Source organism: Lithobates pipiens, unplaced genomic scaffold, assembly GCF_037356315.1.
Source record: "Lithobates pipiens isolate NorthernLeopardFrog02 unplaced genomic scaffold, aLitPip1_a1.2 Scaffold_18, whole genome shotgun sequence".
NCBI lineage: Eukaryota > Metazoa > Chordata > Amphibia > Anura > Ranidae > Lithobates > Lithobates pipiens.
The window spans coordinates 53,649,244-53,662,973 of record NW_027507758.1 but is presented as its reverse complement, the minus strand read 5'-3'; positions in this window follow the sequence as shown (position 1 = coordinate 53,662,973).

Genomic DNA, 13,730 nt, shown 5'->3' with positions numbered 1-13,730 from the left:
ATGTATACACAAGGTGGGCTTCTGCCCACTCACCAATCCTGGCGACACCAAAGCCCAATGGAGAGGATGTCCTTGAATAGACTCTTTAAAGAGGAAGTAAACCCTGATGAGTTTACTTCTTCTTTCATTCCCTGCAAAGGTAAAGCATAATGGACTACTATGCATCGCATAGTAGCCCATTATGTGTCACTTACCTGACACAGGAGCCAGCGAAGTCACCGCTGTCCCCTGTAGTCCACCGCATCCATCTTCTCGTGGGTCTCGCTGCGGAGCCGCTGTCATTCGCGGCATATCACCGTTGACCGCGGCATGCTCAGTGCGCCTGCGCGCCGCTGTCTACGGCACATGCGCCGTAGACAGCGGTGCCTGTCTTTCGGAAAATATCTCCTAAACCGTGTAGGTTTAGGAGATATTTCTTGGACCTACAGGTAAGCCTTAATCTAGGCTTACCTGTAGGTCAAAGTGTGTTGTAAGGGTTTACAACCACTTTAAGGACTCAGAACCTGATGACCCAGGGTTCATCCGCATGGGTGAAAGTGAGAGTGACCCAGGGATTCAGCGGCATCCACGTGGGATTTTTTTTTTTCTGGTAAGTGTAGTCCAGTCATTGGTGAAGATTGCTGTATGTCCTGGCTGTGGGACTACATGTCCCAGAATGCTCTACTTGTTGAAAGAAGAGATCCCACTCTGCTGGCAAGAAATGATGCAACTGTCCCAGCATTGAGCACTAGAGGGAAAAGGTTACAGCTCCATACTCCCATCATGTGGCCAAAAAAGGAATTGCATAATGAATACTTTTACATCAATCTATGGGTTTTTCACATAATTTAGGGACAGCATGCCGGTTACATTTGTTTTCTCATTTATCATGTGGGTGATAGTGTTAGAGATAAAGTAAGTTTCATAGAGAAAGCGTTTTTTTTTTGTTTTTTTTCAAAAACGTTAATTGGTGTTAGGCTTTAGGAGTGAAGAGCCTTCATAAAACAGAAGGTACCACCATGTCTCACTTCCATGAAAAATCCCAAATTAAGACAGACCTGCACAGAGGCAGGTCTATGAAACAACGGATGTCAGCGGTACTCTGCGCCCCGAGCCCACCCTTTCTTTAAGCCAATCAGAGCCTCAGGCTTCTAAAAAAACCAAAAAACATTGGAATCTATGCGTCCAGTGCCCTGCCTGTAGATTAGGGGCTGGATAAGAGAGATGGATAAGAGGGGTGGTGCCACTGCGCCCCATATGGAGGGGCCGCCACTGTTTAAAGGGTAATAGCAAGGGATGAGAAGGCGATAAAATGCCTCCTCACTGCCTGTCAAATGCTCTTTGAAGAGCAATCTGAATGTAGACTGCTATGCAGAGATCAAAGCACGTATGAACAAGCCCTTGCACTATAAAATTGGCGATGCCTCAGCCCACCCTACATCACCTATAACTGAAATACCTCTTTGGCAGGGCTCATCCTTAAACCTCCACTTCCAAACTGCCCCTGAAAAGTGACAACGTTAGGGGCTTCAGATTGAAGTGTTGAAACACATACAGTAAGTATTACGCATACCTATTAAAGAGCACAGCTGGTTATAATTGCATCTCATTTTTAGAAATATGCAGACTGTTTGATATTTCTATTCAGACAATATGAGTAGAAGGTTCTCAGTTTCTGCATCCAATAAATTTTTCTTTTTAAGTGAAGTGTTATATTTATCCACACCTCCGGGATGTGTCTACGTTTCTTAAAAGGCTGTAACATTTTGTCAGGCGGACTTTTGAACAGCTTGTATGGAATGAATCAGCCTTGTGTTCTAAAGCCTCTTTACTCTTCCACTCCAGCTGCTGACTAAGTCCAGAGCCCTTTTTTTTTTTTTTAAGTGCTAAAGGCTCTGTGAATTTTTCAATTTAATATTAATAGTATATTTTTAGCCTAAAATTAGAAGCAGGCCGTGTCATCTGGGAGATGAGTAGTGGATAGCACACTTTGTAGGCAAGTTTTAAAGACTTTCTAGACACAAACCTTTTTCTTTGACGGTTTTACGTTGCACGTGGTCTATGTCCTGTAGGAAATTTTTATTTTTTTTACCCTATGTTGATTCCCAGAAACCTGAGCTATGGCACTGTCAGTGAATGGGGCTGTTCAGAGATTGCAAATTCATAGTATAACCCTTCAGGTTAGGGATACGGTAATGCACACACTGCAATGTGCTGGTAGGAAACAAAGAATGTTTGAAATAGAAAAAAAGTTAGATTTAAAAGTGATTGTAAAGTCTCGGTTTTTTTCCTATAAAAATAACAAACATGTCATACTTACCTGCTCTGTTGTAGTGGATTTGCACAGAGCAGCCCAGATCCTCCTCTTCCCAGGTCCCTCTTCTGTAATCCTGGCCCCTCCCTCCTGTTCAGTGCCCCCACAGCAAGCAGCCGAGCTGAGTCACTGCTCCCTGTGTCCATTCAGACAAAGAGCCCCGACCTGGCCCCGCTCGCCCCATCTCTCCCCTGATTGGATAGCTGAATTTGATTGATAGCAGCGGGAGCCAATGGCGCCGCGGCTGTGTCTCAGCCAATTAGGAAGGAGAATCTCAGATGGCTGAGACACTCTTGGACATCACTGGACAGAGAGGGACCTCAGGAAAGTGTTAGGCTTCATGTACACGGGACGTTGTTTAACCTCATTTGAACGATTCAACTTGACAGCTAGAAACCAACGTTTAAAAACATTAGTTTAGCTGCGTTTACATGCCGCATTTAGTCATGTTTGCATCTAGAATCGTTTTTAAAAAAAAACTCCTGTAAATTCTTGTAAACGAAACTGCTAAACGCGAGTTACAAGCTGTTACAGGCATTTGGCGTTCCAAAAAATGCTTCTAAACTCAACTGCCTAGAAATGACTATAAACGATCTTGTGTACATGTACTGATAAGATAACATAGAGGGGAGTTCAGGGGCAGCTGAAAAAAAGCCAAACTGCTCCTAAATGTCCGTTTACCAGCAGCAATGTACATAAAGCTTAAGGGGGGCTGCTGCACATAGAAGGCTTTTTATCTTAATGCATTAAGATAAAACACCTTCTGCCTTTACAACCCCTTTATAGGGTCACTCCAGCCTTCCCTTCAGTCTTGTACAGTTATACAGGCTCCTCTCCTGTACTGAAAATTCTTAGTCTGTTTAAAGTTTACACTGTGAGCGTCTCACAGTTTGCATTAGAAGATGCAGCAAGTCCATCATCTAGATCAGGGGTCTCTAAACTGCAGCCAGAGGGATTGATGTGGCCCTTTTAATTGCCTTTTTCCGGCCCTTGGGATACGATTCATTCCACTGATACAAGGCACTATTTCTTGCACTGACACTTAAAACAGGGAACTGTTCCTCCACAGGACAACATAGATGGGGAACAAATTCCCCCACTGACACCAATGATGGGGTACTATTCCTGCCACTGACATCAATGATGTAATATTTTTATTCCCACTGACCGGCAAGCCTATGGCACTATTTACTTTCACTGGCCACAGTCCACCCCCCCCCCCCCCCACTAAAGTTTAAGAGCAGTAAATTGGCCCTTTGTTTCCAAAGTTTGGAGACCCATGATCTAGATCTTTCTTACCTGGCCAAACTGTCCCTGGCCCGTCCCTGTCATTCATTGGATTTCAGTTCTTTCAACCAAGTGGGTGTTACCTAGGGAAGTCTACGAACATATACTGCCTACCCAAGAGCCCCCACTCCTCTAGTCTGATATCCAGCCATCGAGGCATTTTAATATTAGCATGTGTATCGCTACCCTCGTGAAGGCCCCTGGTCAAATCTGTACCCCACTGGTTGCCCCGACTCTGCAAGTCCTCCAACACCTCTGACACCCTGTATTCCGTCATTATTACCCGTTGACATCAGTAATAAGAAATGTACACAATACGGATTAAGCCATTTAGGTTTGTTTACTGTGGCAAGAGTGACACAAATGAGTACATAACATAAGACTGTATGTCATAAGGATATCTTATCTGAGGGCAGCAAAGCACTAGTGTTAAATGCAATTGTACAATCTAAGGATTTTATGTTAGTAAGGTAGAATGCAAAGAAAAACAACATGGTTAAATACAATCAAACCCTGTTTTAGTCTTTGAAGCCTATGTAAACAGGCAACAGAAAGGTAGGGGACTGGTACTTTGTTGACTATGTCAGACCACTCCTTTCTGTCTCCTCAGCCCATGGGCACTTAGCATCAAAACAACTGACAAAACATTCAGCAAACTGTTGTGTTTAACTTGGCTGGTTCCTTTAAACAGAGTTCCAGATAAATGAGAGCAGACCCCTTATGTTAAACAGCACTAGTCACTAAGGATGAGCTTGGGAAATCAGCAGTGCACATTGCTAAACACAGGCAATGAGACATTTTCCTGGTCCACGGCTGCAAAGATTGAGAAATGTCTCACTGCCTGTGATTAGCAATGTGCAGTGCCGACTTCCTGGTGGGCTCTGCACGTGCGGGTTTGCGAACACGCCCCAGCTCATCTTTACTAGTCACTTGTATATACTGAGAAGGGATAAGAGAGGTTAAAAGTAACTCTGTAGAATCCAGCAGGTCTTCAGCTAGCACAAAAAGAATGGTAGATAAAATAATCCTGCATGGTAGAGCAAAGCAAATGTAGCTGGTATGTGGTTAACCAATAGAGGATGCAGACATTTTCTGTATAGCATAAGCACAAGTGATCACAATGCATGTTGGTTCAATGGTATCGCATCCTGTCACACTACAGATTCCAGGGATGTGAGTGAAAGCACAGGTGTCTGTATATGGTGTCTATGGGATTAAATTAACTTGCATCCAGTGGCACTACAAGTATCAGAAATGTGGACAAAGACAATGGTGTCTGTATACAGTATCTATAGGACTAAATGGGCAGGTGCTCACTCACCAACACTGTAACTGAAGTTGCAGGTAGCGATGAAGATGGTGATGGCTTTTCAGGATCTCCCTCCAGGTCCTGGCTCAGGGAATAGTGTTTGACCCCTGTCAAACCACGCCACGGCCCACCCGGATCTGAAGTGCAGGTAGCACGGAAGGAGCAGGAACAGCCTCCAGACTGCTGCAAGATAGGGAAATCCCCTTTAGCTGACACCCGTCCACTGACACCTCTAGCCTGAAGGGATGGCCCCCATGGAATAGGCCCCTAGGTGCAGATCTGTACTCACAGTGATCAGGAACAGATCCTTCTAGATGCTTCTCTCTCCTAGTCAGCTCTTAAGGACATCTGGGTTTCAGCTTCCTCAATTCTGCCCCTCAGGTCGACCACCTGAGGCTTCATGACAGCCTGCACAGGGAAGGGACAGCAGCTCCCTCCCTCCGGGCCCCTGCTCTTTAGCCGAAGAGCCCAAGCACATGTACTCCAGGCATAAATACAGTCACCCAGCATGCCCTGAGGCACCTGCTTCTGCCAATAGCCAGGGCTGTAACTACGCCTATGCTTCCATTTGTCAGGTTTCCCCCCACTGTCCAATATGCGTCATCCTATTGGACCAGTGCAAAACAGGCAGACAACATGAGCTCTGCTCCCTGGTAGCAGAGAATAATTCAATTTACCTAATAGCCTCCCTGGTATGCAGGGAGACCCAAAGCTATGCTCTCTAGCACCTACCCAAGGGGGTGCAACATTGGTGTAGGTCATCTACATAACTCCTGAAACCTGACGGAACTGTTCCCAGGACATTGCTAAGTGAGGCTTAATCTTTGCTGCTCACCTCCTCCATCATAGTATTGAGCTTTCAAACACTGAACTCAGAGCTATTGCATTGGGGGGGAGGAGAACGTGAAGAGGTTTGAATTAGAGAAAAAACTGAGTCCTGTGATGGAGGAGGTCAACAGTAAGAACTGGGCCTTACTTAGCCACAGCAAACATGAGGAAATGAAAGCCAGGAAGACGTATTTCAGGGCCTCATAAAGGGGACCAGTGGGTCCACGTCAACATGAAGTTACAGATATAGCTACCATTTTCATAGTTTCACCTTTAGTTACCTGTTATCTTTTTCATTTCTGGTAAATAATGCATTCCAAGCAGAAACAACATGCCATCACTGAGTTCTTGATGAAGGGGGGGAGGGTGCAGGCTATTCAACAGAATGTGTATGGAGATGACCACAGACAATATGCACAGGTTGATGAAGAAGTGTAAGGAAGGGAAAACCAGCATTGAAGACAAATCGCATAGTGGGATAACATCAATGTCAGAGAGCCTACACCTCTCCTTCGTCAAGAACTCAATTAATACATTATCTACCAGCAATTAAAAAGAATAGTTACTATAGAGGAAGAGTTACCCTATCAACACGTGAAATTTGAACAACATATTTAAGTTAATAAAAAATGATGCCCACTTTTGTATTACTTTTGGTACAGCCCTTGTATATTACATTTTTGTTCTTGGATTTTGGATATACTTTAAACCTTGAAATTGTTGTGGACATTTTACTATATGGACTCACATGGACATTTTATTCTAGGATGTGTGTTTTATAGATTGTCATCTGTCTCTCTGTGTCTGATTTAACCGAGGATCGCTCTAGCAGAGCGCACTTGGGTTGAATCGAGACCAGCGGTAAAAACTGTCAGTATGAAAACACTGTCAGTGTGGGCCTTTGCCGGGTTTGTAAGTATCAAGCGCAATGCACTGGGCTTCTTGCCTTCAAATGTCTATGCACATTAGAGACACGCATAACGAGAGAAAAATATTATATCTCCGTTGTGGCTACGCTATCCCTTTTGGATACATATCTGCTTTTCTAAGAGGATGTTGATATCTGCCTAGTTGGTATACTAATAACGTATATTGACAACAGCAGTAGCAATGTCCCTGCAGATCTTCTCAAGCCTGTAAGAACAAGTAGAATGATCTTACTAGATACTGGTTACTCTGAGCAGCATCGAATAGGCTCCATGCTGAGAAAGATGGTGGATGTGCATGCATGTGGCTGGGTGGGGGCAGTGTACATGCCTCAAGTGGGTGGGACATGTGCACTTCCCCTCCCCTCACTCCTGTGGATGCCCTTCCATTTACTGTTGTAATTTCCTGTGATGTCATGCATGGAGGAAGTGATTGGCTGTTAGGGCCATGACTTCCTGTTTGTCATTCCTGTTGTTGCTGATAAATAAAAACGAAGTGTGTGTGCTCTTGAGGGCAGACAGTCGAGCTGTGGAGGATGTAAGAATGGTGGTCATGTCTGTGTTACTTGGGAAGAAATGGGAAACAGGGTCGTACTAAGATGCATTATACCAAAAGACTGAAAGTAACAGATTATGTGCAGCGTATAGCGGAATTTCCACATTAAAATGCATACAAGGAACAAAGCCTACCAATTCAGTACACCAGTTTTTCATCCACATGTACCAACCCACTGCATCCCATTTTCCCAGTAATCTGGTGATCTAAGAACCCTTTCTTGTGGTAAAGAAATAACCAAACACTCCAATTCCTTTTTCTTTTCTTTTTTTTTTTTTAAGATTGCCAAGTAAAGTACTTGCCCTCTTCATGCTCATATGCTCTCCCCTGCTTACTCTTCGGTCAAGCGGCTCTGCTTTTCTTCAGGCAGAACAACAGTCAGCATCATTGTAACCATCTCCTGTGTGCCTAGTTTGTCATTGACACACCCTGAAAGTATCCTATCATGCAGCATGTGCACCCAGCACTCACAAACTGAACGGAGCTTACGCCTCAAAGTGCATCTCAGTCCTGAAGGACCACCCACCACCGAGAAAAAAGAGGAAAAACCTGTGACATCACCATACCAATTAGAAGGCTACATAAGAGAATTATGTATAAGGGAGTTTTAAAGATTAGGGAAGGCTTTAGAGGGTTGGGGGTAGGCATTGGTAGTTAGAATAGCTAGAGGTTCACTTCAGGAAGTTCTCAGACCCAACAGTCAGACTCAAACCTGATTTGGGGAGTTTGAAGGTGCTTGATGATAGCAGAGAGAGAAAGAAAATGAGGCCACTTAGGTTTCAGGAAGTACACTCCCATTAACCATGTGAGATGTTCTCTGAACAATTTCTGCAGCTGATTTCAGAAAATCCAGATTAAACAATTTTTTTTTGACTGAGCACAGCTGCTATGTAATTAATTAGCCTCAATAGCTAATTATTTGGTTTCACTTTTTCCCTGGAGTTGTAATTCACCTTTCAAAGAAGACTATTAGACAAAAAAAAAAGTTGCTGGGGTTTTCATAATTTTTGATGTTTTCTGTACTGAAAACCACTAACATTTCTGGGGCTGAACTACCAGGAACAGATGTGAGATTGTGGCATATGAAACATTTGACTGCTTGGCTGCTAAAACTTTAATAAAAGCTCAACTTTCATGTGAAAGGCCATGTATAATATTCCCTGATGTCTGGGGGGTGGGAGTAGAAAAAATAATTACTCTATGCTGCAGAAGATCGTTAGAGCAGGGCTATTTCTATCATGGTACAAACGCAGCTCCAGGCAACAAGTCAATCAGTGGATTGTTAATGCAACTACATTAAGTTGGAAATGTATTAAAAATTTATTTCAGTCAAGAATTGCAAAATATGCTCCAAATTATTCCCCATCTTGTTTTTGCGGCTATGGTGATCTTGGATAACATCTTCATACATGGTGGGATTGCCCGGTAGCAAAACATTTCTGGAAAGATGTATTTCTTATAATTTCAACACTGTTTGAAATCTCTATCAATCCTGATCACACAATAGCTCTTTCAAACTTAATACCGGACACTCTCTCCTACCGCCAATTCAAACTCCTATTACTGATCACTACAGCCACGAAACAAACAATTACCAAAGCTTGGAAATCCCCATCCTTAATAATTGCTGAAATTAAAAATAAAGTCAATCAAGCAATGATCCATGGCAAAACCGAGGCTATAACTCAAGATAAAATTTCCAAATTTGAGAATATATGCAATTCTTGGGTGTCTCACTTTTTGCCCAATTTTGATGCTTCCCTACTAAGACCTTGGTAACCATGTACTACCTCGGGGACCCCTATTACCTCTCATTTATTTCTTCCTTATCTATTTTTCTCCTAACTAAGATTACTTTTTCTTTTATCTTCTTTCTCTCTTCTATTTTTCCTCCTATTCTCTCTCTCCTCTTTCAATTTACTCTTTATATAGTTCTGATAGCAGAATTTTAATTTCCTTGGTTATCATTATACCAATTGTACATAGTTCCAATATATAGTATAAGATTTTAAATACTATATTCAATTATTTATTTTTTTAATTTTCTTTATTTAATTTAAAAACTATACTCTTGATAATAATTAAGACCTTTTTATTTTTTTAATCTAAGGGCATCTTATATTAACCTGGTCCAAGTTGGTTTTATCCTCTCTTATACAATGTATGACGCAATCTTTTGAGTAGTTAGATCCATGCTAAAAATGTTTTAGTTTGACTACTTGTAGTTTATGTTGGAACTCAATATTATTACCATATATGTGATCTTTTCTTTTGCTGCCACCATAGACCTAATAACATTGAACCAGAGACAGTAGTCATAGAATCATATGCAGTTCTTTCTGTATTCTAAAATTGGAGAGATGGAGTCACCTGTAAGGAGGAGAACTTTTAGAACCTTTAGTCCAGGTTGCATCTATTTACATGGTCTCATAAGTTCAAAATTTGTCCAGAAGATACAAATACATATCATCAACTGAAAATATACTAACTAGAAACCCAAAGAAGAGAGAGTAGAGGGAATGGATGGCTAGGATTAGAGGTTCAAGGTAAGAGGTTGTTAGACGGGGGGAAAGAAAGGCTTTGATGTCTCTCAAAGATTCCCTATCAAAATTATGTATTTAGACTATTAGGTGAAAATAATGTGTGGGCATATTGGATCCATGGATTCCACACAGTTGTAATTGTTTTTTAAGTGTCAGTAAAGCCCGGTGGGAATTGTTTGATGACAGACTGTTGACCAAAAATCCGACCATTTGTACGCTCCATCAGACAATTGTTGTTAATGACAGGATTATAAATTTTCCCCGGACAACGATTTGTTGTCGGAATTTCCTATTGTGTATACACAAGTCTTTCATACAAAAGTACAAACAAGCACGCTTGGAAGCCATGGCGAGCCAGAAGCGGCCATGCTTAATAAACTAGCGTTCGTAATGGAGAATTAAGATTCGTGATGTGGCAAATTATGAAATGTCGAAATGCAGTGCACATTCTCTTCTTCTTTAATGGGATAAAAATGAAGCAACTTTGCTGGTGGTCTGCCAAACGTATTTAAAACTGTTTTTTTTTCTCGTGATATCAAGAATAATATTATATATTATAATATATATAATAATTTATATTATATATTATTATATTATATTATTATATATTTGTCCTGATGTAGGCCTTTTTGAGGCATTTGTTGCTGTATCCGTGTTGTTTTAACCACTTGCAGACCGGACCATTTTGCTGGTCAAAGACCAGACCACTTTTTGCGATTCGGTACTGTGTCGCTTTAACTGACAATTGCGCGGTCGTGCGACGTGGCTCCCAAACAAAATTGATGTCCTTTTTTTCCCACAAATAGAGCTTTCTTTTGGTGGTATTTGATCACCTCTGCGATTTTTTTTTTTTGCGCTATAAACAAAAATAGAGCGACAATTTTGAAAAAAACGCATTATTTTTTACTTTTTGTTATAATAAATATCCCCCAAAAATATATAAAAAAACATTTTTTTCCCTCAGTTTAGGCCGATACGTATTCTTCTACATATTTTTGGTAAAAAAAACCCGCAATAAGCGATTATTGATTGGTTTGCGCAAAAGTTATAGCGTTTACAAAATAGGGATAGTTTTATAGCATTTTTATTAATAATTTTTTATTATTTTTTTTTTACTAGTAATGGCGGCGATCTGCGATTTTTATTGTGACTGCGACATTGTGGGGGACCCATCGGACATTTTTGACACATTTTTGGGACCATTGTCATTTATACAGTAATCACTGCTATATAAATGCAGTGATTCCTGTGTAAATGACACTGGCAGTGAAAGGGTTAACCAGTGGGTGGCAGTGTAGGGGTTAAGTGTTCCTAGGGGTGTGTTACTAACTGTGGGGGGGTTGGGCTTTCATTTAGTGTACACTGATCTCTGCTCCAATCACATGGAGCAGAGATCAGCGTCACTAGTTGCTAGGCAGAATGGAGAAATGTTGTTTATACAGCATTTCCTCCATTCGGCCGCTCCGTGAGACGATCGCGGGGATGCCCGCAGTGATCGAGTCCGTGGGTCCCGCGACCAGACTCACGGGGGTCCCGACCAGTGGCAGGGCGGCATTGAATATTGGACGTACCTGTACGCCAATATGCCTGCCCGTGCCATTCTGTCGACGTACATCGTCGTGCACTGGTTGGGAAGTGGTTAAGCGCATTTGCAGCACTTTTGCTTCCTTTTCAAAATGACTGTCTTTGCTACAACTGCATCTCAATCTCAAGTATTGCCCATAAGGCACACTGGCTATGAGAGGGTCAGGATGGGAACTGGCAGCATGGAGCAAAGAATTTCCTGCAGAGGGTTTGCGGAAAAAGGGTTGTTCCAATGCTGCCATCACCATTGACCAATATTTGGATGTCCAAAAGGGTCAATTTCTGCTGATTCAATTCAAAGGTAAATTTTAGATTGTAGCGATTAATTTTGAGGCTTTTCAGGAAAGCCAGGAGAATCTTAGGAAGTGCATACAATGTTGGTGTCCATGGTGATGGTACATTAAGGAATTCCCAGGTTTTCTTATTGATTAGGCCTTGGTGATAGGCCGAACCAATAAGTTGCTGGTAACAAATTGTGGTTAACTTTAAATGACTTTCTGGGATTTTATGGTACCATTCCCGATTCTGCAGGAAGGCCATAACCATCGATTCATATTGGTAGTTAGTTATCCATTACCACCAAGTTGCCTCGCTTATGGGAAGGTTTTATGATCACATTATTATTAGGTTGTAGTGAACTCAATGCATCATTTTGAGTTGAAGTTAAATTTGATTGGGAAAATCCTCTCCATTTGGTTTTGTAAATTTCATTTGTTACTTGATTTGTAAATGCCCAAACATTGGGGTATCCTTGAAGAGTTGGAAAGACTCTAGATTTCAGTTTATAGTCTTTGGGTGTGGATATGATAGAAGATGAAGGGAGGGATGGAAGTGAGTCATCAGAGTCAGACTGAATGTGCTCGGCCACCGAGTACTCAGTCTCATCTATGTTACCCTCCTCCCACAACTCCATGAGATCCTCCATGGCCTTGATATCACCGATAGTCATTTGTTTCCAAAGGGGATTGTCCAATGTTTGATGAATTGGGGACAATTTTGTACATAGTCACTATACCTCCCAAACAGGAATTTCTAAAGGTCTGAAGGGCACCAGAGCTTACCACAAATGCAATTTCTATTGGTACATCAAGTTTTATTCTCCCAAATAGGCATTTATATAAACCCAAATTTATGGCAAATTGCCAATCAATCGGAGTAGTTTATTTAATGCTCTGTGAATGCCAGGCAAAGCCAAGCGGTCATTCTTCTATTGTATCAGGGACCATGTCTCCCTGGTCTCAAAACAAAGGGTGGAAACACCAATAAGTCGTCACATGGGCTTACAACACAATTTTGATTGCTCAAAGATGCATTTTTTCGCCCTGGAGCACATTTCTTCAGGAGACAGAGGTGGTGACTATAATAAAAAGCTTTTACAGCATGAGGTACGATGGATACATGAATTATCCGCCCTTCAGCATCCTGGTTTGAATGATGCTTTTAGTTTCAAATCTTTTCTTTCTTTTTTTTTCTTTTTTGTGATTTAGTTTTTACTTTATCGTTTATGGTACATTCAATGTTTGATAACATCAAATCCTACTAATCTCCGTTTGTACATTTACATATTTCCTTTTTTTTTCTTTGCTGTGGGTGGCTCACAAACCTCCCCTGGGCTGCTGACTGATTAATTATGATCTCTCATTGATATTATTTTTCTATTTAGTTTTATTTATTTAGTATTGATTATCTGAATCGCTCCTCTATAAAGTGTTCATCCAGGATGCCCTTGCTTGTTTAGTCTGTTTCCTCAGTGGCTGTACGGACGCCCTGAGCATAAATTTGATCTTATGTTGAATCAATCATTTAGCCTATTTGGGCCCTTGAGAATTAAGTCCCTGGCCTGCTGTGTTTGGTGCTACTTTTTACCTACCTTTTTACCTATTCATGATGTACAGTGATCTGTGTTTGCAGTTTTCAGCTGTTGTTCCCTTCACATGTATGGTTCTATCCCTATTTTGGATTAAATCATTTTCCACTAGGGTTTCCCCCTAACTAAAATGGTTCAGTTAACTGTGGCACTCATTGCCTCACCCTGAGCATGCCACCCAACATCTGGCACATGATGACTGTGGCGCAATTGACGTTGCAGGACGGGCGCTAGTGTAGACCCCACACATGCGCACGGACATCCTCGCTTTGTGTCCGCACCCCGGAGGTGACGTCATACGCCGCCGGGATGAGAGTATTATATAAATGCAGCGATTCGCCGCAATTACTCTGTCAGAAGGCTCCTGAAGAGAGGGAGAGTGAACATCTCTCCTACCTCTCTCTTCGTCCAAATGGTCTCCCAACCCGGTAAGCCACTTGTCTGTTTCTGCTTCATTGCGAGCAGCCTCAGTTACCGCCTTAACATTAATTTAGTCTTTACATTTTTGTTTTATTGCTTTTATGATTTTAGATCTGC